Source organism: Chrysochloris asiatica, unplaced genomic scaffold, assembly GCF_000296735.1.
Source record: "Chrysochloris asiatica unplaced genomic scaffold, ChrAsi1.0 scaffold00073, whole genome shotgun sequence".
NCBI lineage: Eukaryota > Metazoa > Chordata > Mammalia > Afrosoricida > Chrysochloridae > Chrysochloris > Chrysochloris asiatica.
In genome coordinates this window covers 2,530,586-2,558,231 of record NW_006408591.1, presented here as the reverse complement: position 1 = coordinate 2,558,231, position 27,646 = coordinate 2,530,586, and the positions used below count along the sequence as shown (strand labels likewise).

Genomic DNA, 27,646 nt, shown 5'->3' with positions numbered 1-27,646 from the left:
CTTCATTTGTTGATATAACTCGACTCAGAAAAGAAATAACTGAAAACATCCATTAATAATCAGAATGTGGAATGAATGGTATATGAATTAAGCTTGTTATTTAATGGAGCTAACCAAGTACCACCACAGAAAATTCATCATCTTTGACAGAAAGGGACAGAGAAAGAAAAAAAAAAAGAACACTGTCTACCTCTTGAAATCCTACAGGCAGGAAACAGAGCAGTTACATCTGTGATCCTCTCAGAAATTAAAAGGACCATGCCTGGAGTAGCCCAGAAATCAACAGAACTCTTGGAAGAAGTAGAGGAAACAGGGCCTTCTTGATTTCAAAGAGTAGGGCCATAGTCTCCTGAGTTTAAAGGGCTGGATCTTTGCCAACTCAGTTCCAGAAAGTGGGACTGCTGCTGTTATTAAAGTGTGCCAGAGGACGGGGCCACTGCCCAAAGCTGAGAAGGCAGGTCTGCCATGCCCAAAAGGCAGAAGATCAGGCCAAGTGAATGAGGTTTCCACTCAAATGAACTAAGAGAATGGGACCACCTAACACAAAGGGAGCAGTGTTGGTACCTCAGAGCATCTGGTTGGTGGAACTAAAACCTAGGGATGAGGTGCCTCCACCCAGAATCCAAAAAATAAAGCCGGCACCCAGAGTCTGGACTATCTGAGCCATTGTCCAAATGATCTCAGAGAACAAAGCATTATTTTCAAGGCTTGAGAGTTAATGTAAAATGTTGTTCTAAGTTTTATACTTGCTTAGTTCCTGTTACCCCTTCTTGTTCTCGAGTTTCTACCACTTGTAATGGAAATGTCTGCCTTACACTGACTCAACCACTGTACTTTGGAAATACATAACTTTTTATCTAGATTTCACAGGTTCACAGATGAAGAGAAATTTTGTCCCAGGATATCTGTAATAAAATCCCAATTGGCTTCAATGATTCAGAAGATAAAAGTTTTGACCTGGAGTTGATTTTGGGATGATGTGATGGAGTAAATGTGTTTTGCATGTGGTGAGGACATGGATTTTCAGAGATCAAAAGGTGGAGTGTTATGAATTAAATTATGTCCTCTCAAAATAAGTGATGGTTCATGTGAGTGTTGTAAATCCTAAAATTTATGCTTCCAACTAATTCCATTTGGAAATGGATTATCTTTGTTATGATACTAGAAGAGGATTAGTGTAGGGTGTGTCTTTAGTTAATCTCTTTTGAGATATAAAAGAAGTTAAATGCAAACTAGCAAAGAACAATGGGTTAAGTGAAATGGTAAGCACATGAAGACTGTCCAGAAGCAGAAGTCAGAAGAGACAAAAAACCTTTTTCCAGAGCCAGTAAAGATAAAAAAAGAAAAGGGGGAAAAAAAGCCCTAAAGCTCTCCCTTTTGCTTTTTCCTGCCTTCATGTCATAGCCAGAATTGGCACAATGTCACAATTTCAGTCTGGAAGTGAAGGGGCAAGAAAAACGGGACTAAAGTTTGTCAAAGAAGAAAATCTTTTAGAAATGAAAGAAAAGGAATTTTACTGAGGAATCATACTGGACAGCACTAAGTAAAAATTCAAAGCACTTCACTGTTCAAGTGGAGAGAGAAGTCTATATACTTAGAGAACAAAGGAAAGGAAGGGTTAATGATTGATTAAAGATAAGATTAGCTTCACCTTGAAGTTCTTTGAAATGTGAAGTTTGGCCTCTTGGCTAGAAGGCTTTGTGTTACAACCTTGGTGTGTGCCAACAGCTGATTGAGTTATACATGATTGTAGTCATGAACACATTTTTTGCTGGGAACAGATTGTTTATATTTTGACACATCCTTCCTGTGAACAAATGGTTTATATCCTACCTTTTTGCTTCCTGCATCTTATCTGAGTACCTCTAGTTTGAAACTTTTCTGTTTACTTGTCTTCCTTTTTATAAAGCCTCTGCTAGGAGACATTGTTGTTCTTGCTGTTAAGTGCTATCCAGTTAATTCCACCTCATAGAGACTCTATATAGTGTTTCTAAGGAGTTGCTGGTGGATTTGAACCACCGTCCTTATAGTTAGCTGTCCAGTGTTTATCTTACAGAGCTACACCAGGAGGTGTTAGTCACTCAAATTAGAGCAGCCTTTCTTTTGCAAGAACTTTGTCTGTTTTCTTAAGGAACTTTGGTTCATAAAGAAAAAATTTTTTTCACCTTGCTGAGCTCATAGGCCTCATCTTCAGGGTGAGTACATCTTTTTTTTTTTTTTTTTTTTGCTTTAAAATATGTTAATTTATTATATACTTTACATTTAGCACAAGAGAGAAAATGATTACAGTGGTTTCAAAATGCAATCCCTGGACTTAATAAATATCCTTGATAATCACACCAATCAATCTCTACAAATGAATACAGAAAAACTAAGTCAACTAATGAGTACACTGAATAAAACCAGCATGTAATCATGATCTCAAGAGCGGAGATCACGTGTGATCAGTTAAGTCATTTGGTCACCATCAGAATTTTCAAAACATGATTCACATTAGTTTTTATCACATCCACACCCATCCCAAAAGTACATACACTGCTAATGCTAACAACTTAAAACAGTGATCTCTGGTATCTTACAAGGATATTCCACTTGATACAATGACGTTCCAGTAGAGAATTTCGGGACCTTGATCAAAAGTTTCCAACGTTGGCTGTGCTACTCTGGCGTACACAAAGGTGCAAGTGAGGCTAAGCATACCAAGTGTTTTTTTTTTCTCATTGAAGACATGATCCAAGGAGGAGGTGAGATAGACATTCTAATTAGTCATGTTTACAAAGCCATAGCCAATGTACTAAACAAAGCTGTCATCTAGGAAATGCTAGCAGTGAGCCCACCGTGGGGTTCTCCACTGGCACACGCAGCTACAGGTGCACACGGGATGACCTACTGATTGACTCTTTCAAAGCATTCTTTGGAAGCAGTCGGGTCTGGTTTGATTGTCGGGGAATCAGGGGTCCAGTTTTCTGGGCAGACTTCTCCATGGGCTTCCACGAAATGGAACGTCTTCACCAAGTGGAGGGTCTCCTCCACGCTCCGGCCCACGGGGAGATCATTAACACTCAGGTGCTTGATGACTCCGTTGGGGTCAATGATGAAGAGACTGCTGTGTGCAAGACCAGGTTTTCTAACAGCACGCCGTAGTCTCGGGAAATTTGTTTCGTTAAATCTTACAAGAGTGGGATGTTCATGTGGCCCAGACCGCCGTCCTTCCGTGGTGTATTTATCCAGGCAAGATGGCTAAAGTGGGAATTCACCGAAACAGCAATGCCTCCAGAGTTCACATGGTGAAATTCGTTGGCTTTGTCACTAAAAGCCACAATTTCTGTAAGACACACAAAGGTGTGGTGCTAAAGGAGCATTTTGCTTGAGGATGCCCAGACCACAACCCGCTGGTAAAACACTTTTTTCCAGGAGCAGAAGGCCTAAGGGCTGCAGAGGTGAATGGTGCTCGCATGCCGGGTCACCGAGGCCAGGAGCAACCTTCCAGCAGCAGCCGCCATCTTCAGTGCACACTGCAGGCGTGCGGCCAGCCAGGAAGGCGAGGAGCGTGAGTACATCTTTATAAAACACTTCTTAGCAGACAAGCCCACATTTGAGGGACGTTTCTCAGGCAGGGCAAAATGATAGCTGGCAATGTAAAACATACCATGGAAGACAAAAGGCAAATGATTAAACAACATGATCATTGGTTAAAACCACGTAATTTTATGTGAAGGGTCAACTAGTTTTGAAGCACACAATTTATTTGATAAAATGTGTAGAACTAATGCAAAACAGCATTTTTAAATTGTTGTTGTTGTTGTTGTTGTTAGGTACCATCAAGTTGATATAAACTCATAATGACTCTATACACAACAGAATGAAACACTGCCCGATCCTGAGCACTACAGTGAGACTGTCAAGGGTCATTCTACTTTAGAGTACTACATTTCTCATTTATATTTGATATTGATATTTTAAAGCCTGTAGGCACTGTCATTTATGGCAGTGTGTATATGTTTGATTAATATTTCTATATGTGCCATAATATCTTTAAGGTGAAAATACTGCCAGTAAATGATGAAGCCAATGAAACACCGAAGGATACCATTGAACTCCTAATATGGGAACATTCGCTGGTAAAGAGAATTCAGTTAAGAGTCCAGTTTAGGTTCAGTATGCATCTTCCAAATCAATATGGCCAAAGCAGGGCCAAAGTTGGATTCCACATAGCCAAATGGTACCTTTAGGGACTACCCAATAAATACCTGAGTACTGTATCTAGTAGGTGATGAATTAATCAGTAACTTGTGAATTTACAACTGATGCACATTTAGACATTAAAAGCCATCCCATAGATCTGATGACAGTGGGGTTATTTATGTGGATGTAGTTGGATTGCTCTCAGCAAAAGGAAGCAACCTGACTTAGCTTCCTCACTTAGAGAGTTAACCAGATGAACCCACCCCACAGTTGTTGATATGGATCTATAATATAAAGAATACTATTTTTGTGGTTTTCTGGATTCCTTATTGTATCACTGTGGGTTAATGAGCTGAACTGCAAAGTTGGTTTTAACTGCAAAGTCAGTGGTTCAAGCTCACAAGACACTCCTTAGAAACCCTATACATGGTCGCTATGAGTCAGAAGCAATTCAATGGCACGTAACAACAACAACACTTATGTGTTTGGAATATTTTTAGCTATCTGTACTTGGAAAAGTGTATTTATTCAGATCTGAAAATAAAAGGCCGTTTAACAATAGAAAATAAACTAATAGTGATTTCCTGTAGTAACAACCTATTTCTTCATTGTATTTGTATCAAGAAATCAAGAGCAATCCAATCAGATTCCTGTAGTCAAAAGACCCACCAGGAAAGGCCATGCTGACTTGAGTTTAAGAGGTCACCACATATGCAACAATTAAACGCCTTGAAATGCTGAGCATAGAAACCCTGTATAGGGTTTCTGAGGAGCAGCTAATGGGTTTGAACTGTCAGCCTTGTGGTTTGCAGACCAGTGCTGATCCTATAGCACCACATCAATATGTACCATCATAATAGATGGAAGAGCTATTGAAGCTGACAAGGATTTGATTTTTATTTGGATCCACAATCAATTCTCATGGCAACTGCATATAAGATACTAAATAATACATTGCATTGAGCAAATCTGCAACAAAAGATTTCTTTAAAGTACTAAAAAGCAAAGATGTCACTTTGAGGACTAAAGTGCACCTGACCCAAATCATGATAGGGACACCATGGGTCAGAACCAACTCAACGACACTGAACAACAACAACAACCTATATATGTGAGAGCTGGACAATGAATAACTAAAACTGAACAAGAATTTATGCCTTTGCATTATGATCCTGGTGACAAATATTAAATACACAATGGACTACAAGTAGAATAAACAATAAAACTGTCTTGGAAAAAGTACAGTCAAAATTCTCCTTAGAAGTGAGGATGGTGAGACTTAATGTCATGTACTTTTGAATGTGTCCCTGAAAAAGGGCATCACACTTGGTATACTGGAGGGCAAGTGAAAAATACGAAAACCCTCAGTGATATGGATTGGCACAGTGGCTGCAACAATGAATCAAACATAGAGTTGACTGTGAGGACGTGGCAGGATCAGGTAGTTTTTCTTTCTGCTGTATGTAAGGTTATTATGAGTTGAGACCAACTTAATGGCACTAACAACAACAAAGCTTTTGAGATCTAAATGGTGTGCACCTAAGAATTTTTAAAAATTAATAGAAGAATTTTTGTCCAGGACAAATTTAACATTTCACAAAGATTTTTTATTTGTGTCTTTAATGAAGTTACCTACATAGCTATCAAGGGGTTCTGTGTAGCACTGTAGAATAGACACTGGGCTGCTAACCCAACTAGCCACTCCTCAGAAACCCTATATAGGGCTGCTATGTGACAAAACTGACTCAATGGCACTTAACAACAAAAACAGCATGTAGGTATCAAAGGATAACTGGTGGCACTATAGGGTAAATACAGGACTGCTAACCACAATGTCTGCAGTTCAATCCCACTCCATGGGAGAAATATGAGATTTTCTGTTCCTATAAAGATTCATAGTCTTGGAAATCCTATAAAGGGTTGTTATGAGTCTGAAGTGACTCGATGGCAAGGAGTTGTTTGTGGGGTTCTTTGTTGCTGTTATTTTGTTTCTTGCATTTTTGTTAGGTAAATACCAAGTTTTCAAAAAGTTTCTTTTATACAAAACTTCAGTAGTACAGTGACAGGGGAATGCTTCTACCCAATGAGAAAATCCACAAATCATTACTAACACACAATTTAACCATTTGAAAAGTGGGAGCTGACTAAACTCTAGCTGCAATTCAAGCATAAGTCAGGAAAGTAAAAGTTTTGCCCAAGTAGGATGTTAAGGTCCTTTCCAGTAAAGTGAGGGCAAATAGGGCAATGGGGGCAACATGTTGAGCAGCCTCAAAAATCTCTCCCAAACAATACTTTCTTAAGACCGCAATAATTTTTTCCTATCATATATGTGAATCTTCTTTTTATACTTTACTATGAATTGGGTGAAGGTTTACAGAGCAAATCAGTTTTCCATTAAACAACGAATACATATTTTGTTTTATGTTATTGATTATAATCCCGCAGTGTAATATCATTTATAATACTTCCTCTGGGATAAGTTTCCATTCTTCCTTCTCGCTTAACCATTCCTGCCTTCTAAATGTTGTCCTTGGGCAAATGCTGGCTTTTGATCTTAAACAATTGGTTATTTTAACCATATTCAATATTCCTAGTGTTACAGTTCACATTATAGACCTATGTATTGTTTTGCTGAAAATTGAGCCCCATGAGGGAATCTTCACATAAGGCTCACATCATGGGAATATTCAAGAACTTGGGTAAGATTGTTTTCTTATTAGGCCAAGCCCACAATTTAGTGGCAAGGTCTTAGGAACATCTTGAATTTCCCTTGATTTTTTCTCATTAGGCTAATTGTTTGTGTTTTAAAAGTTTTCCTAAAATTAATTCAAGTATGGTGGCGTTATCAATAGACAAATTTGGAGAGTTTAATTATCATAAATGAAGCTTGTTTGGAAAAAATCAGCATGAATATTTCCTCCAATTTATTCACTTTGGGGTACTCTTTTTAGTTAGGAAGCTTGTATTTTATCACAGCAATTTCAAAGGGAAATAATTGAGTGTCTAGAAATTCAACTAATAAATTTCTATTTTTAATGGCATTTCCAAAAGTTGTTAAAAACCCTCATTGTTTCTATAACATCCTAAAATTATATACCACTCCCAAACAATAGGTACTGCTCATAAAAATATTAACATGTTTTCCTGAAGCAGTTATGCAAAGTTCTAATGAAGAAAATGAATTCAGCTTGTTGGACTGAGGTGGCTTTTGGGAGAGTCTGCCTTTCAAGGACTTCCATACTAGTAACAGTGCATGTAACTTGATGTTGTTGTTGTTAGGTGCCATTGAGTAGGTACCAGCTCACAGCAACCCTGTGCACAACAGAATGAAACACTGTCTGATCCTGGGCCAACCTCACTATTGTTGCCAAGCTTGAGCCCATTGATGCTGTCACTGTGCCAATCCATCTCACTGAGGGTCTTACTCTTTTTCTCTGACCCTCCACCTTACCAAACATGATATCCTTCTCCAGTGACTGGTCCCTTCTGACAATATGTCTGAAGTATGAGAGACAGTGTGTCCATCCTGGCCTCCAAGGAGCACTCTGGCTGCACTTCTTCCAACACAGATCTGTTTGTTCTTTTGGCAACCCATGGCACTTTCAATATTCTCCTCCAACACCATAACTCAAAGTCATCAATTTTTCTGTGGTCTTCCTTATTCTTTGTCCAGCTTTCGCATGCATATGAGGTTATTGAAAATACCATGGCTTGGGTCAGGCGCACCTTAGTCCTCAAGCTGACATCTTTACTCTTCAACACTTTAAAAAGGTCTTGTGCAGCTATGTAGCTTGATATTGAGGAGTAATTGGATTGGGTTTTAAATACAAACCATCCACCAAGAAAACTAAATCAGAATTAATTAAAAGGATCTCTTTCAAATCTTTCTGAGATTTTGAAAATTCTCAATTAATTCCAGACATTTATGTGTAGGAAAGTGAGAAAGAGTAGCTGTATTTAAACAGGCCAAAAAAAACCTGTTAGATGTATCCAAAAGGAGAACTTTACAGGAGGTAAATCAGCTGGCAGAAATATGTTGTGTCAAGTAAAATTAAGTAAGACAGACACATCATGAGATATACAGACATCTAAAAGATTTTGGATTATCACCACATCTGCATGCTTTCCACTAGTTTGGAAGTAGTGGCCATAGTTTTAGGGAAAGGAAGGTATCCCCAGATGCAGGGGGCATCAAACTGTAGGATATAAAAACCTATAGATCTCTGTTGTTTTCCATGTCTTTGAGTTACTGTATAAAAGTTTCCAGATACTTCATGTACAAGTAAGGGAAAATCTAGGTAGTAATTAAGAAAATCTACAGTGGGAATGTTCATTAAAGCCCATTTTAATTGAACTATGGCCTGTAGATCTTCTGTTGCAATTTGGAATGGATCCAGCTCAGAGACTTCTGAAACATTTGTGTAAAGTTTATCAACAAAAATAAATTGGAAATTCAGATTCAACAATATCCTCAGAGCCCTTGAAACTGCCATAACTATTTATTTGCTTTGGGCAAAGGAAAGACAAAAATAACTTTCTTCCATTTAGGATCAATAGAGATGACTTCTTCAGAAATATTTAACAGAAAACTGAGTCAAGTTTAATTTTTTTTCTGTATGCCACCAAAAGTCAGATGTTTTAAGAAAGTTATACTGTCATCAAGTCAGGCTTGATGAGAGACTGAGAAAACTAGTAAATCATCAACATATTGCAGCAATGTGAAGTTGTCTATAAAGGGTAAATGCTGCAAAACCACATACAGAATCTGATAAAAACAGGTGGAACAATCAGTAAATATGAGACATTACAATCCGGGTAAATTGTTGGTTTTTCCCAAGTAAAATCAAACAAATATTGGCTTTCAGAACACACAGGAATATTGAAAAAAGGGACTGCAAAGATCCACAACCAAGGGCACAATGGAAAGTAAAAAATGAACATTAGGAAATACCAAGATTAAAATACACTTGGCTGCATGCACATCTTAAACAAATCTCTAATCCTTTTTATTTGTTGTTGTTTTTTAAACTGGAGTTTTACAAGTGCTGGTATAATGATGCAGTTAAAGCTTTTAAAAGGAAATATTGTATAGCGGGAGCTTCTTTTGCTTCACATTTGAGTAAATACTGGAAATTTTGGGGTAGAGGTATAGATACATATATTTGAATTAACTCAGTTGACAAAACTTTACCTACATCTGTGGATGTGGTGGTCCATAAGGCTCGGGAACTAGGGAAAGGATGTCAGAAAGGAGAAGATGAGCTTGAATTTTGGAACAGCATGAAAAGTGTTTGAATATAGCAAAGGGATTCTTCCTGAATACTATTGAATTTGAAGTCCTTTTCTATTGACTTCGGGATACCAGGCTGATTCAATAATATTTCCCCTTTTCATTAAATTGAAAATGGCAATTTCATGTATATAAAAGATCTCTTTCTATTATATCAGAACTGACAAAAATGATGTAAGTACTTAATAGCATCAATAGATATCATAACAGGTTGGGAATGAACCAAGGTTTGTTTCTAATTGGTGACCTACTACTGTTTTTAAAGTTTTACTGTTCTGGGGCAGGGGCTTTTTTTGTAAACAGATAAGGTTAGTAGCAGATAAGATGGCTCTAGTGTCAATTAAAATTTGGCAAGGTTCTCCATTAATAATAAAGTAATTTCCCCTTGCAGATTAAGAATCATCACAGGAAAAGTCTCTATTTTGTCCCTGGAGTTGCTTCATTCTAAATCAAGTTGTAGCATTTTCTTTTATTTACTTTTCAACTTACACATTTATTTTATTATGGCCAAGTCTTTTACAATAGCAAAAAGCACCCACTTTTGTGGGACTGGACAGTTTAGTATTTTTCTTTTGACTGGCAGATTGCAGTTATTTCAATCTCAGAGTCATTCTATTCATTAGCCTTACAAACCCTTTCATCTTTAAGAGTGTGGGAAAGTTTGTAAGCTAAGTTGGTTATCTTGACAGCAGGCACAGTTTATCTGATGTCACTTTCCTAAATCATAAGACCAGATATGAAAACAGCATTGAAACCACCAGAGGTACCAGGCACAGTCAAAGTGAAACCAGAGTGCTCAGAAAATGTTTTGTTTGTTTGTTTGTTTGTGGGTTTTTTTTTTTGGAAAGGGGTCCATGTATATTTCCTGAAGTATTGTGGCTCAGGAAGGGGCAGGAGGTGGGCCCTGGCTGCTTTCTGAATCTTCTTAATGCCCATAGTAATGTTCCTCAGGCCTAAAATCTGATCATCATAAACACTTTAATCTTTAGTTTGTTAATAAAAGTGAATTTCAGTTCAATCAATGAATGGAGAAAAGGCCTTTGGGATAGTTTCTCACAATTTTCTATTCAAGACATGAGAGTTTTCCACTAGCTAGGTGGCAATTTTACCAATAGTTAAAACCTTGGGATCTTTCCATTTTGTTTGTTCTAGCTATAATTGGACTTCCTTAGGGCCAATAAGCACATGAACAAGTTGATATAAACAGAAAAGCCCAGGCTAGTAGGTTTTAACAAGGATTCTAAATTCTTCAGATTCTAACATCAGCATGAAGTTTAGAAAAATACTTCACAATAGTATACAGTTCTGAGCATGTCCATAGGGCAAAAGTGATATGAGTAGAATCTGTGGTATCGTGGATGAAGGAAATTTTAAAGGGCATTTTGGACAAGGACTTACTTGTGGGTGTTTTAGGGGGAAAGGGGAGTTAAAGTATAGTATTATCAGAAGAGTAGGAAGGCAAGAAGTTGACAACAGGTAAAGGAGCAGAAGGGGTGGGAGCTGACACTTGACATTGTAATTTTTTATTTTGCGTCTTTAAGTTAGAGGCAGTGTCCTGCATGGAAGTAATTTACCCAATATACCCATCAAAATAGGCATCCCACTGGGACTGTACAATCTGGAAGCCTTGTTTCTTTAACTTCCTTTGCAGAAAAGTCAACTTAGAAACATCAAAAGAAACTTAAAGTAGTCACTGATTTTCCAGACTATCTAGAGTGAGGTTATACCAGACAAACAAGGACATGCACAATGTTGTAGTTGTTGTTAAGTGCTGCTTAGCCAGTTCTGACTCATCACAACCCTGTATAGGGTTTCCAAGGAGAAGCTGGTGAGCTTGAACTGCCAATCTTGTGGTTAAACCAACTTTGTAATTCAGTGTTTTATCCTAGAGCCTTATACCATGCATAGTAAGAGATTATAATACTTACTCATTCAGTAAATATTAGAGAAATGAAACAAATCAAACTCACTGCCATATACTCAATTCAGACTTATAGTGACCCTGCATAGGGTTTATAAGGCCATAAATATTTATGGGAACAGAAAGACTCATCCTCCTTCTTCAGAGACACTGGTAAGTTTGAACTGCTGACATTGTGGTTAAAAAATTCAGTGCTTATCCTACAGTGCCATTCATCCTAGAAGGTGACTTCAAATCTCCTCTAGACATAGCATTCGCCATTTTGTTGTTTGTTGTTGTTGTTAGGTGCCATTAAGTTGGTACCAACTCATAGTAACCTTATGCACAACAGAGCAAATACTGCCAGGTACTGCGCCAACCTCACAGTCATTGCTATTCCTGAGCCCATTACTGCTGCCACTGTGCCAATCCATCTTGTTAGGAGTCTTCTTCTTCTTCTTCTTCTTTTTATTTTATTTGATTACTCCCAACTTTACCAAGCTTAATTTCTTTCTCCAAGGACTGGTCCCTCCCAATAATATGTCTGAAATATGAGAGATGAAGTCTGGTCTTCCTGGTTTCTAAGGAGCATTCTGGCTGTACTTCCTCCAATACAGATTTGTTTGCCATTTTATAATGACACTTATTTCAATGCAAAGAAGTGAAGTTTGGACTTGAGAACCTTTTTACTTTAGCTGATTCCCAAGAATTCATGGAAATGAAGAGCTCAAAGTGGTTCAGCAGATATTATACCCATGCCCAGGTGCCTGGGAGATCATCATATATCTTTGAAACCCCATTTTGACACCAGCAATGTCAAAGAAGAAAATTTTACTTTATTAGGAGTGAAAGAAAAGGAGTTTTATTGAAGAACAATACAGCTTGAGATGAGCTTGTTATTGTGCTAAGCGCCATTGATTCAGTTCTGACTCATAGCAGTATAGAATTTCTCAGGAGTGGCTGGTGGGTTGAACTGCTGGCCTTGTGATTAGTAGTCTAGTGATTTTCCTACAGTACCATTCTAAGTAAAAATACAAAGCACTCCACCATTTAAGTAGAGAGAGGTATATATGCATAAAAAAAAAAAAAAGGAAAGGTAGGGGGTTTAACAACTTATCATAGACAAGGTGAGCTTCAACTTGAAGTTCTTTGAAATGGCTAGGAGGAAGGGCGTTACCACTTCAGTGAGTGACACCAGTCAGCTTGGTTATGCATGATTATAGTAATGTACACATTTTTTTCTTCCTGGAAACAAATTGTTTATATCTTGACACTCTCTTTCTATGAAGAAATAGTTTACACCCTAACCTTTTACTTCTTGGGAATACATGTTGGCTGATCATTCTTACATCTGAGATGAATGCCTTTGGTGTTAAACTTTTCCATTTATAAGTAAAAGAAAATAAACATGCCCTCCACCATGTTGAGAGCGATCTTCTCAAAACTCACCCATGATTCTAAAGGTTGAGTCATTCCTGTCCCTTTTTCAGTAATACCTGAGGATATCAGCCTAGGCAATTAGTGAGTGGTACAACCAGTAGTCACAATATTCCATCTGAATAGTGTTCTAGACCTTTCTTCTCAACTAAGGCTGATAACATAGAAGAGATAAAGATGTTTCTCATAAAAAACTATAGAGGCCTGCCTGACATGAATTGAACTGTGTCCCCTACTGCCAATATGTATCAACTTGGCTGGGCCATAATTCTCAATGGTTTCACAGTTATGCAATGATACAGTCACTCCCATGATGTGATCTGATGCTATCAGCCGTGATCTGATGTAATTATCCTATGTGCTGCACATCCTCACTTCTTTGATGTTAACGAGGCCAGATGCAATCTGCAGGACTAGGTTATATCTTGAGTCAGTCTCTTTGGAGATATGTTGTTGTTATCAGGTGCCATCAAGTTGGAACAAACTCATAGCGACCCCATGCACAACAGAACGAAACAATGTCCAATCCTGGGCCAACCTTATTACCACTGCCACACTTGACGCCATCAATGATGCCACCTAGCTAATCCATCTCATTGGGTGTCTTCCTCTTTTTCTCTAACCCTCCATCTTACCCAGCATGACATCCTTCTCCAGCGACTGTTCCCTCCTGACAATATATCCAAAGTAGGAGAGACGAAGCTTAGCCATCCTGGCCTCCAAGGAGCACTCTGGTTGCACTTCTTCCAAAACAGATCTATTGGTTCTTTTGGCAGTCCTTGGCACTTTCAGTATTCTCCTCCAACACCACAACTCAAAGGCATCAATTCTTCTACGATCTTCCTTATTCACTGTCCAGCTCTCGCATCCATATGAGGTTATTGAAAATACCATGGCTTGGGTCAGGCACACCTTAGTCCTCAAGCTGACATAAATGAAATTAAACAAGCAAGCAGAAGTTAAAAGGACCATTTATCACCAAGTAAGAAGATCCAGGAGTGGGTGTGTCCTTTGGAACTGGGGTTTCTGCACTGTGAAACTCCTAGATCCAGAAGAAGATTGATGCCAAGATGCATGGAGATCTCCAAGGAATGTTGGGCATACAGATGCTGAAAGGAGACAAGGACCTTTCTCCAAAGCCTGCAAAGAGAGAAAGCTTTCCCTTTGAGCTGGCATGCTGAATTGGACTTTTAACCTTTTAAACTGTGAGAGAATAAATTTCTGTTTTTAAAGGCATCCATTTTTAGTATTTCCATTATAGCAGCACTAGATAACTAAGACAGGGCCTTAAGTTTTCAAGGCCATAAAATCATCTTGTCATCTTGGAGGATGAAAGGAAGTACTGTACAAAAAGACAAGCAAACGTTAGTTGGCACTGTCCTTTGTGGTCCTAGGTCTGTTTTGGTCATGAGTCTTTGAGAATGGCATGAATTCTATTGCTCTTCTTCCCAGAAAAAAAGCTCTTATGACTCTAGACATCAATTTGCACCAAACATAGAAATTTAAGAACCCCCTTAAATTTGGAATCCTGGTGTGGCACTATGGGTTAATGCGCCAGACTGCAAAGCCATTTGAACTGCAAGGTTGGTAGTTCAAGCTCACCAGCTACTCCTCGGAAACTTTATACAGGAAACTTTATATGGGTCAGAACTGACTCGACAGCACTTAACAACAACAACAACTTAGTCTCATACATAGATCCTAAGTTAGGGAACCTTCCCAGTCCCCACTAACTAATAGCAGGAATAAAGAAAGTGCTCCCAGAATTCTGTGTGCTCCTGGAAAGACCGCCATACCTGCCCTATCCCTAATCATTCCGCCTTCTCACTGTCAGGTCAGTGCTTATCTCTTGATCTTTCTGTCATCACAATATACCCAGTACTCCCAAGTCATTCCTTAGATGATAGACTGCAATCTTCATACAACTCAGTGAGCCATCAGAAAAGCCATCCCTACCAGTCCTGTGCTTGCCTAGCCCCCTACTTGCTGTATTTTTTTCCCATAGCACTTATCACCACCTAATATAATTTCCATTTTATGTGTCTTTCTGTCTGTCCAGAAACCTAAAGGTAGGATTCTTACTTGTTAATTGCTTTATACTTGATACATAAAAATAGAAATTGGTGTATAACAGACACTCTATAGATGTGTTTTGAGTGATTATCTGATTAATAGAAAGCTTACATTTATTGAATACCTACTACATGACAATAAGGAGCTCTGGTAGCGTAGTGGTTACGAATCGAGCTGCTAATCTCATGGTCGGCAGTTCAAAACTACCAGCTGTTCCATGGGAGAAAGATGAGGCTTTCTGCTCCCATAAAGATTTACAGCCTGGGAAACCCTGTACAGGGTCGCTTTGAGTCAGAACTGATTCCACGGCACATAACAACAAGTACATGACAAGAGTCCTGGTATAGCACTATAGGATAAGCATTGGGTCACAAGGTTAGTTTGAAACATAAGATCAGTGATTCAAACTCACCAGTTGTTCCTCGGAAACCCTATACAGGGTTGCTATGAGTTGGAAATGACTCGATAGTACTTAACAAAAACAACAAACTATATTCCAGGCATGTAAGTCCTTTCATACATACTGTTCCATTTAATATTTGTAACAACCCTGTGAGAGTAATGAGTACTACTGCTACTCTCATTTAACAGATAAGGAGACTGAGAGGTTATAGAAGAATCCCAGGATCACAGAGCCAGTTGTGGAGGTAGGTTTCAGACCCAGTAGTCTCACTCCAGCATAAGTGCTCCTAAGTACTGGAGTTTTACTGTGGTCATTACATGAAATATCCTAAAACACAGGTTAGTCTGCATCATAAATGGGAGGTCTTGATCTTTATTTGCTTTCTTTTCCTGAGCTGTGTTTTGTGTTATTCCAACAGATTATGAGATAAACTTAATCAGTTCTCTACAAATATACACACCTAATTTCTTTCTATAGGACAAATTGTGATGAGGTTTGGAACACTGGACTTGAATATTTGATTACAACAAAATACCTTTGTAAAACTATATGGCATTATTCACTTTCCACCACCCCCACACAGAAAATACACACAAGATGCAAAGTCAGGTTGAAGACACCCAGTGTTTACTATTGAGTATTCACGGCATGCTTGTGTGTATGCTGAAGAGCCAGGCACAAGCTCAGAATGATGCATTGCACCTGCAAACCTGCAATGACGCATTCATTTCTCATTCATGGGGGAGAGGGATACTCTGGAAAGAATGGGTCCTGGGAAGGCAACTGGAGATTGGCCAAAACTAGTAATTTATTGACTTGAAAGGACAAGACCACCTTCCAAAATAGAGTTCTTTCTTGCTGCGTCCGTCACTGCAGCTAAAATGCTGTTGCAAGGGGAAGAGATCTCAGCATTTAAATGGCCACAAAAAAAAAAAAAAACCATGTACAAAATCTACATTAACCTCCACATTCACATAAATGCCACCTCTTTGTGTGGGTAAGTCAACTGAAACCTATTGATTTATTTGTATTGATGAGATGGTTGAAGATTCAAGTTCAAATAAGCCCCTTCCTTTCCCCACAAAATACTAGTAGGGTTAGAAATGTCCACATCAAGTTAGTAAGTTTCTGATAAAATTCTGAAAATTCACTCATTAGGTATACATGAGTATGCCAGGAATTGGCAGGAGGACACATAAATGGAAAACGACAACAACAACAACAAAAAGCCCAGAGTCTTTTTCCTCTGGGGATCAGACTTCAAGAGGAGTAGTTATGCTTTCTGGACTCTGTCATTATTATGGAATCAGCCTATCATTCACCCAATAGGACTGGAGATCAGACATGGACATCCCAAAGCATTTTAGCAACCTCTAAGCTGTTTTGCAGAAGAAAGATGAGGCCTTCTGCTTCCATAAAGATGTACAGCCTCAGAAACCCTATACAGGGTCGCTAAGAATCAGAACTGCCTCCATGGCACATAACAACTCCAAGTCTGATGGTAAGACTCCCCATTAAGATCTCTGAGGTTCAGACCACTTAAACCAGAATCAGCTGACATTCTGGGTGAACTGAAGATTGCTAGGCCCCACCTAGCAATGTCTGTGAAATTAAAATCTCTGAATTCTGGGCCAGGAGCATCCATGCTAGCCGTCTTCCCAGGAAATTCTGCTGCTTGTTCTTCATTAGACTACACGCCTAGTGATCATGGCTATGTCTCAAATTGGTAGTCACAAGGATTTCTGATCTTTGGAATCTAAGACTGTGAGAACTAAGTTACAAAGGAGATAGGTGAGCTCATGTGAAGATATATGTCAGGGACAAAGGACCATCTTAGTTCAGGGGTTTGCAAACTACCACCTGAAGGTCAAATTTAGCCTGCTGTCTATTTTGTAAGTAAGTTTTATGGGAACAACCACATGTATTCACTTACACATTCTATGGCTGGCTGCTTTAATCTACAAGGGCAAAGTTGAATAGTTGCAACAAGGACCTTATTGTCTGCAAAGCCTAAAAATGTTTACTTATCTAGTACTTTTCAGAAAAGTTTGCCTACCACTGTCCTAGTGAGTTGTAACAAAAAAGGGGCTACTATAAAGGAAGAGAAGTCTTGGTGTGGCACTGTAGGATAAGCACTCAAACTCAGGTCAGATTGAACTGCAAGGTCGCTAAGAGTCAGAACTGACTTTTCAGCACTTAACAACAACATACATGAAGTTGGGGCAGAGATCCAAGAAGTGAAATTCAGTCACAACCAAGTGCCAGCTATGGAGTCTTGTGTTGCCTGATAACTGTCCCCATATACTACAGCCACACATTCACATACTACAGCCAGTATACATGATACATGCAAACCCATTAGACCCCCACACCCTCATGGCCCCTCTCATTTCTGCACCTTTCACATACCTCACAAACATAGCAACTGTGAGGATGGTGCAAGACTAGGCAGTGCTTCATTCTGTTGTTCATAGGGCTCCTATGAGTCAGTACTGACTTGATGGAACCTAACAAATTATGTCCCAAAGAGCCCTGGTAGTGCAGTGGGTTAAGCATTGGTCGGCTAACCACGAGGTTGCTGTTGTTGTTAAGTGCCTTGGAGTCAATTCCAATTCATATCAACCCTGTAGAGGGTTTCCAAGGAGCAGCTGTTGGGTTTGAGCCACTGACCTTGTGATTCAAACAGACCTTACAGTCCAGTGTTTTATTCTTCAGCTCCAGGTGGTTTAAACCCACCAATCACTCCACAGAAGAAAAACAAGACTATTTGCTCCCCAAAAGATTTAGTGTCTTAGAAACCCTATGAAACAGTTTTACTCTGTCTGGTGGTACTGTAGGAGAAACACTGGACCACTGAAAATGCAAGATTGGACATTAAAACTCACTAGATGCTCTACAGGAGAAAGATGAAACTGCCTGCTCCCAGAAAAGATTTACAGTTTCAAAACCCTATAGAGGTGTGTCAGAATCGATTCAGTGTCAATGGGTTCAGATTCATGTGGTCTTCTAGAGTTTGAATCAACTTGATGGCAGTGAAATTTTTTTTTTTTTTTTTTTTCCAAATTTGTCCTTTTTCTTGTCTCATCAACCAGTACCAATAGTGGTCTGGCTCATATTTCCTGTTAATACATACCAATGCTGTATCATAAGGTATTTCTATTTCCAGCTTTATGAGAAAGTGCTATATCATTTCTGAGTGGTTAAACCATTTTACAGTCCCACCAGCACTGTAGGATGGTCCCAAATCCCTTCACATCTTCACAAGCATTTGTTGTTATTTTAATGTCCTTGTTAATGCTGGTGTGAGATGACATCTCATTGTTGTTTGGATTTGCATCCAGTGTTTCGTTGTGTTGTGCATAGGATTGTTATGAGTCAGTACCAACTTGATGGCACCTAACAACAACAACAAATGACTAATGTGGTACTGTGGGTTAATACACTAGACTGAAAAGTCAGTCTGAACCATAAGGTTGATGGTTCAAGTTCACCAGCTGCTCCTTGGAAATCCTATACAGGATTGCTATGGGTCGGGACCTACTCAACGGCATTTAACAGCAATAACAACAATGGCTAATGCTACAAATCATCTATCAGTTTGTCATACTGGGGTGACTTATGTGTTGCTGGAGGCTTTGCCAAAGGCTTTTTACATACCTGCAGGGTCATCCATGGTGGACAGGTTTCAGCTGAGCTTCCAGATAAACTTACGCTAGGAAGAAGTAGAGATGGACTACTTCTTAATATTTATTCACTTAAAACCTTATGAATAGCAATGAAACGCTGTCAGCACCAGAATATTGTCATATTTAGAGCCAGAAGATGAGCCCCTTGGGTGGAAAGGCATTCAAATATGACTAGGGAAGACTTGCCTCCTCAAAGTAGAATTGACTGTGATGACATGAATGGAGCAAAGCCTTTGGGAACCTTCATTTTCTGATGGGGCACAACTCACAATGAAGAGAAACAGTTGTAAGTATCCATTAATAAGAAGAACACAAAATGTACATAGTGTGAACCTAGGAAAACTGAAAGTTGTCAAAAATGAAGGAGAACACATAAACATCAATATCCTAGGCATTAGTGAGTTGAAATGGACAAGCATTGGCCTTTTTTAATCTGACAACCACATGGTTTACCATGCCTGGAATGACAAACAGAAGAGGAATGGTGTCACATTCATCATCAAATAGAACACATCAAGACATGTCTTGAAGTACAACGCTGTCTGTGATAAGATAATACCCATACGCCAATAAGGAAAACCAGTTAATACAACTATTATTCAAATTTACACACCAAACACTAAAACCAATGATGATGAAATTGAAGAAGCTACCAATGTCTTCAGTCCGAAATTGATCAAACATGCAATCAAGATGTGTGATAAACACTGGAGGTTGCAATTCAATGATTGGAAACAAAAAGAAAGGATCAATCGTCAGAAAACATAGTCTTAATGATTGAAACGAGGCTGGAGGCTATAGGATAGAATTTTGCAAGGCCAAGGACTAGTTCACTGCAATTACCTTTTTCAAACAGCATAAAAGAAAACTGTACACATGGACTTCACAAGATGGGGTATACAGAGATCAAAATGACTATGTCTGTAGAAAAACATAGAGGAAATGTTTCATAATTCTATCCACAACAAGACCAGGGGAAGACTGTGGAATAGACCATCAATCACTCCTATTCAACTTCAGGCTAAAGCTGAAGAACAATCACTCCTAATCAACTTCAGGCTAAAACAAGTCCATGAGAGCCAAAGTATGACCTTGAATATATGCCACCTGAATTTAGAGATCATCTGAAGAATAGATTTGATGCATTAAACACTAAAGACCAAAGTCCAGAAGAGTTGTGGGATGATATCAATAACATCAAATAAGAAGAAAGCAAAAGGTCATTAAGAAGACAAAAGAGAAGGAAAGACCCAAATGAAAGTCAGAAGAAACTCTGAAACTTGATCTCAGCATAGAAATGCTCAAGCAAATGGAATAATTGAGGAGATACAAGAACTGAAAAGAAAATTTCAAAGGTCAGCTCAATAAGACAAAATCAAATATATTGAAATGTGCAAAGATCTGGAGTTAGCAAACCAAAAGGGAAGAACACTCTCAGCATTTCTCATTGAGTGAACTGAAGAAAAAATTCAAGCCTCGACTTGCAATATTGAAGGATTCTATGAGCAAACATTGAATGATGCATGAAGTATCAAAAGAAGATAGAAAGAATACACAGTCATTGTATCAGAAAGAGATGGTTCATGTTCAACCATTTCAAGAGGTAGCATATGATCAAGAGTCATTGATGTTGAAGGAAGAAGTCCAATGTGCATTGAAGGCATTAGCAAAAAATGAATCTCTGGGAATTGTAATACAAATTGAAATCTTTCAGCAAACTGATTCAACACTGGAAGCACTCACTCATCTATACCAAATAATTTGGAAGACAACTACCTGGTCAACTGATAGGAAGAGCTCCATATTTGTGCTCATTCCAAAGATAGTTGACCCAATGTAATTCTGAAATCATTGGACAATATACAAATATCCCATGCAAGCGAAATTTTGGTCAATATCATTAAAATCAGTTGCAACCATACATTGACAAAGAACATCCATAGGTTCTAGCCAGATTCAGAAGAGGATGTGGAATGAGGGATACCATACAGATGGACCTATGCTGAAAGCAGAGAATACCAGATAAATATCGGTGCTTTGTTGGCTACTCAAAGGCTCTGATTGTGTGGAAAATGACAGACTATGGACTACATTGAAAAGAATGAGTATTCTGGAACACTTAATTATACTCATGAGGAACCTGTACGTAGATGAAGAGGCAGTTGTTCGAACAGAACAAGGGAACACTAAATAGTTTAAAATTAGGAAAGGTGTATGCCAGGTTGTATTCTTTCACCATACTTATTCAGTATTCATGCTGAGCACATAATCTGAGAAACTGGATTTTATGAAGAAAAATGTGGCATCAGGATAGGAGGAAGATTCACTAACAGCCTGCGATATGCCAATGATACAACCTTGCTTACTGAAAATGAAGAGGACTTTAACATACTTACTGATGAAAAGCAAAGATCATAATCTTCGGTATGGGTTACATCTCAATGTAAAGAAAAAAAAAATCCTCATTACTGGACCAATAAATAACATACTTGTAAATGGAGAAATAATTGAAGTTGTCGAAGACAGTATTTTGCTCAGATCCACCATCAATACTCATGGAAGCAGCAGTCAAAAAATCAAATGATATTTTGCCTTAGGCAAATCTGCTGTACAAAACCTTTTTAAAGTGTTGAAGAACTAAGATGTCACTTTGAGGACTAAGATGCTCCTGACCCAAGCCAGAGTAATTTCAGTAACCTCATATGCATGTGAAAGTTGGACAGTGAATAAGGAAGACCATAGAAGGATTGATTTCTTTGCGCTATGGTGATAGAGGAGAATATTGAAAGTACCATGGTCTGCCAAAAGAACAAACTGATCTGTGTTGGAATAAGCACAGCCAAAATGTTCCCTGGAAGCCTGGAATACCAGACTTCGTCTCTCATACCTCGGGCATGTTGTCAGGAGGGACTATTCCCTGGAGAAGGATAGCATGTTTGGCAAAATCGAGGGACAAAGAGGAAGAGTAAGACCCCCAGTGAGATGGAATGGCAGTGGTGGTGGAGATGGTCTCAAATGTAGCAATGATTGTGTGGTTGATGCGGAACTATGCAGTGTTTCATTCTGTTGTGCCTGGGCTCACTAAGAGTTGGTACCAACTTGACGGCACTTAACAACAACAACAACAGCGACTAATGATCATGATGTTTCTTCATATACTTGTTAGCTGCATGAATGTCCTCCTTGGTGATCACAACATTTTTAAGGATTGATTTTTGTTTTTTGTTTTTTTTTGGGTGGGGGGAAGGAGGGGAGGCGAGGTCAGGTCTTTCTTCCAAGACCCTGAGGTGACTTGAACCTCTAACTTACCAATCAGCAGTCAAGAGCACTAACCATCTGCACCACCCTGGGACCTTAGCTCATCTAATCTTTCCCAAACACTGGGAGATGGATACCATTATACAGATGAGGGAACTGAGTCACAGAGAATGGAGTAATTTGCCCAAGTTAATAAGTGGCAGATCACTGGGCTTTATCCTTAGGTCATCTGACTCCAGGAGACTGTGGCACAGTAATTGCAAAGGAAAGGGTCATAGGTTTGAACCTATCATGTGGGAGTCTTCTTCTGTAAAGATTATGGAAAACTTATAGGGCAATTCTGCTCTATCCTTTAGGGTCACTATGAGTTGGAATCAACTTGATGGCAAGGGGTTGTTTGACTCCCAAGTTAATGTCTCACCCCTCCCCACCCCGCCCTATTAAAGATAGAAGAATTTTAACAAAAGCGTCTTGAAAATAGCTAATAAGGCATTGTAGAAATATCAGGTGATACAACAACATGGTAAAAGAAATGTCTGGGGAAGACAGGTCCTGTATCCTACATGATCCTTTATTATCTTATGCCCACTTGGGAGCTCGCCACCTAAAACAGGATTGTAAGAGTAACCACACCCGTCATTTTTGCTTCCTCAGACAAGTTTCCTTAATGCTCAGTCACAAACTGTTTATCAATTTGATGTGTCAAGTGACCAGTGTGTCAGAGCTTAGGGAACTGAGGTATGGAGGGCAGCTAGCCCCCAAACTTCCAGTCTTTTAAGCTAGTGCTTCATCTTGTAATGAAATACCATTCATCAAATACCTACTCAGTTCCAAAAACTGGAACTCAGCACCTAACAGATCTTATCATTATTTCGTACAATAATTTATGATCTAGCTACTAACATTCCCATTTAACAGATGAGAACATTAGGTCTGAGCAGTCAGAATGTGACATCCCAAAATTGGCAACCAGGATCTGGGGTTCATGTTTAGGGCTGCCTGGCTCCAAAACTAGACTTCCCCATTGCATCCCCAAAAAGCTTTCTTAGAGCCAGAAATCATCTCCTTCTGCTGAAAAAAAAAAAAAAAAAAAAAATCATTAATCTGGCTGTTACCAAGTGGCAGCTTAAACTGCCAGGCTGGATGAAAGGCAGTTGAGTGTGGCGGGAGATAGATGTGCCACATAAAACAAAAGTCGTTTCAGAGACAGAGAGGAAATGTGTCCCAGAACAATGGCTCATGAGTAGACTGTGATTCAGCCTGTAAGTAACTTCCATCACATCAAGGAGAGATGGAATTGGAAAAGGCTTGTATGCCAAGATTCCTACCTTGGATGCCAACCAGTTTTGAAGAATGTTCTTTTTTCCACCACAAAAGGTCAACTTGTAGACAAGCACCACAAAATTCTCTCAGACACAGAATCTTTCAAGCAGTAATATGTTGAGCGGGACTCAATGGAGTCTTAAAGGAAAAAAAAAAAGACATAGGACAGATTCTGACATCTAACTCTGGGGCAATTTGAACCAAAACTGGCCACAGAAGCTCATACTGATGGAAACATAAATTGGAATAACATTTCAGGAGTGCAATTTGGCAATACAGATCTAGAAACTTTAAAATGTGTGTGGCCTTTTATCCTGACGTTTTACTTCTAGGATAGTATACTAGGGAAACAACCAGAGAGATCACAAAGAAAGTCAGTTCCGCATTATTTTTAAAAGAAGAAAAATAGAAACAATTTAAATGTTACATATTGAGGACAGGTGGTAAACTAGGCAGATGTTGCAAGTTCATGATTTTTTCCCTGTCAATTCTGCATTTCCTCCACAACTCTCCATCTAGTTAATGGTATCATTATGTATCCAGGTACACCAGGTAGAAACCAGGAAACAGTCCTGTGTGCCTCTTTCTCTACCTCCCCCTCTAATTAGTCAACAAGTGCTGTCCCAAACAACTCTTAAAGAGATCTCAACTCCATCTATTTCTCTCACATCCACATGACACAATTCTTGTCCAAGTCACCAAATTCCTTTTTTTTGGATAGTCTTAAAATAAATCAGTTGTCATCAAGTCAATTTCAACTCATAAGGACCCCATGTGTGTCAGAGTAGAACTGTGTCCACAGAGATTTTAATGTCTAATTTTACAGAAGTATATTACCCGAACTTTCTTGCAAGACTCCTTGGGGTCGACTTGAACCTCCAAACTTTCAGTTATAAGCCAAGCAAGTTAATCATTTGTACCACCCCAGGACCCCTGTTTACTCTTAGGCTCACCATCCATATCCTCACAGATTCCCCATTTCTAATCAGTTCTCCCCACTGTGACCAGAGTTCTTCTTTGAAATAGAAATCTGATTTGGTTTTCCCCCCACTGTATTTGTGATAAAACAATATCACCACATGCCCAGCTGTAAGACACTAAAGGAGGGGTCAGCAATTTTTTTCTATAAAGAGCAAAAAATTTTTTTCTATTTTAGGTTTTTCAGATGTAATGAATTGAGTAATGTCCCCAAAAATTCATGTACACTTGAAGTCCTGACTGGAGGCCAGTCAATTCCCTTTCTTAAGTCTCCTCTCCCACCATTCTTCTTATCAGGTTCTCATGTTCCTGGACCACTATGCATCCATCCTAATTGCTCTGGGACCATGTACCCAAAACAAGGATCAGCCACTATGTCTTCTGAACCTGCAAGATTATTCAAAATGCCCAATCCCCAGGAAGCCTGTAAACTTATCCTGATTACCATACATAAGCCTATTCCTACAATTTCTTCCTGTTGTTACCTTGTCCCTAGTGCAACCCCCTGTGTGGTTCTGTATCATGGCTGCTGCCCCTCCCTATCTCTGGGAACTGTGAATATAATAAATCTAGTTATTTTTCACAGCCTTCCTAACTCCTCTTTCCTGCCTGGTATCTGTCTTACCACCCTTACTGAATTTCTTTGTTTTTCTTAAATGTTTTATTGTGAATTATGTGATAGTTTACATGGGAGAACATTAGTTTTACATTCATTCTATAGTGTATTGTCTAGTTGCCATAGTTACAACCCCCTCCATGCATCATCAGCCAACCAAAGGGTATACCCTGCAATCCTTCCCCCATTCCCCGCCAGGTCTTCAGCATACAGTCGCTCTCCCTTGCTGGATCTAAAGTCTCCAGCTGCTCCATCACTCCATGTCATCATCTCTGCCTCCATTTCAGGCATCACTGCTTCTCTGGGTAGGCTTCTGCTCTCTGCTCTTCTCCCTTGATGGTCCTAGGGACCTCAGCTCCTAGACTGAAAAGTTAATCACTCCCATCCTTTCTATAAAACATCTACCTTTACATTTCTGATCCTCACAATCAGTCCTGATAACAATTATTCATTATTGTATCACAGAGACCCGTCTGCATTTCATTGCATCAGCCCCGCCTAGACAGATTGAATACTACTCACTGGAGATTCTATCTTCCTCCAGGCCCTCTGGATCTAGATTCCCTCTTGAAAGCTTATAAGCCAGTCACTTCTTGCCTTTGTAGCCCCCTGCCCCCCGATTATGAGTAGCCAATGTCCAAGTTGCCCATCCCTGTCTACTCTGTGTGTGGAGGGGGTGGGAATCATTCTTGCTGTAAGGACTTGTTCCCTCTTTTGAGCTACTGCTTCCATAGGTGTAGGTCAACTTCTGGTTGAGCTCTAATCATCCAGTCACTGAAGCCAGGATAAGTGGGTATTATCTGCAATTTTGGGTGTTCTTATGCATATGCCCTCTCTTCTTATCAGCTGGACACTTCACTCTCCACTCTAGTCCTCTGTGGCTATGCTGAATTTCTTAATACTGCCATACAGTCTCTGGAACAACTTACTCATCTCTGCCATTTTAGGGTAAAAATGTCCATAGATAATGCACAAAAGAACAGACATGGCTCTGTTCCAATAGAACTTTATTTACAAACACAGGTAATGAGCTAGATTTGATCAGAAGGCCAGAGTTTGCAGAGCCCTTCACTATAGAATCTGAGCCCTTTTTCCCTCTTGAATTTTCACAAAACTGCTTTACTCTCCATCTAATACTGTCTCCCCATCTTGACCTTCAGGTAAGCTGCTTCCTCAACCAGGAATTTTCCCTTTCCTTTCTGATCCTTGGCTGCCCTTTCTTTCATTCAGCTCCGCACTTAGTTTATACCTAACATAGTCCCTTTCCCTGACCAGCAGTTCCTCACTATTCTGGTTTCAGTTTTAGAGTATTTTCCTTAGGTTAGCCTAGTCCATTTGGGGCCTAATAATCCCTTTTACTGCCTGTCTTATTGCATCTCCTGAGGCATGTAGGTTAGGCTAGGACCCCCTAGTATGGCAATGTAGGATAAAGCACTGGACCGCAAGGTCAGTTTAAACCACAAGGTTGGTAGTTCAAACTCACCAGCCACTCCTTAGAAACACTATACAGAGTTGCTGTGAGTCAGAGCTGACTGACAGCACTTAAAAACAGTAACAACATGCTCTCAAAAGTCTCAGTGGTTGTCCTTTGCATCGTTTATCCAATTTGAGATTGAATAATTATTAGTGCAGTTGTATGTTTATATGTCACTTCCACTGGACCCAAAGTTCTATGAGCTAAGAAACTATGCCTATGCTTGATCATAGCTGTATATCCAGTGCCTGGCATGGTACCTGATACACACAGAATGCATTAAATCTTTATTGAAGTGTATTAGTTAAATAAGTGATCACTTGCCTAGGAAAAATTCTGCAAAGCTATATGAGGAAAGGCTAGGATGTTATAACTGTACAGATGGTTTTAATTTCCTTTTTTATATTTTTCTAATTTCTCAATTTTCCACAAAGAGCATATGATCTATGGCATGCTAATCTACTCAGAACATAATTAACATTAAAAGAAAGAGAGAAAGATCCTTCTACCTTTAACTGGCTGCTAGCCCATTTTGGGCACACCCATAAAACTTTGGATAATCATCTTTCTTTCTTCCACTTATTCAAAGCTTTCTAATCAACACCTTTACTGCTCTTCTTTTTAACTTCACTTGGTCATTCCTCATGTCCTACAGGTAACTCCATCAGGCCCACGAGAATAGCAGCAGCAATATATATGCTGAGTAGTGATTCAAGTGAAGCCACCACTTGCAATAATGCCTATAACAGATGGATACTAGTGCATACATACCCACACAGTCTTCCTGACCTTCCAGGGCCTCCCAACTCCAAGTTTAGGAAGGAGTTAAGTGATCAATTGGAACCATGTAAGATTATAGGCACTGATGATTTTGCAGTGCAGAAACCATCCATGCAGATAGGAAGTGTGACAGCTAACTTATTTATTTCACTCACCAGTGACTCAGCTTCAAACATCTGGTCATTTCCATACCAGGCTGATCTCCAAGTAGTACTCAGGGGCAATAGGCCACATGGCCAACAT

At 39.2% G+C, this 27,646-nt stretch overlaps 1 pseudogene; it reads right to left on the bottom strand.

Annotated features, from left to right (window-relative positions):
- Positions 1–2,886: 2,886 nt before the first annotated feature.
- On the bottom strand, positions 2,887–27,646 carry LOC102826896 (annotated as a pseudogene).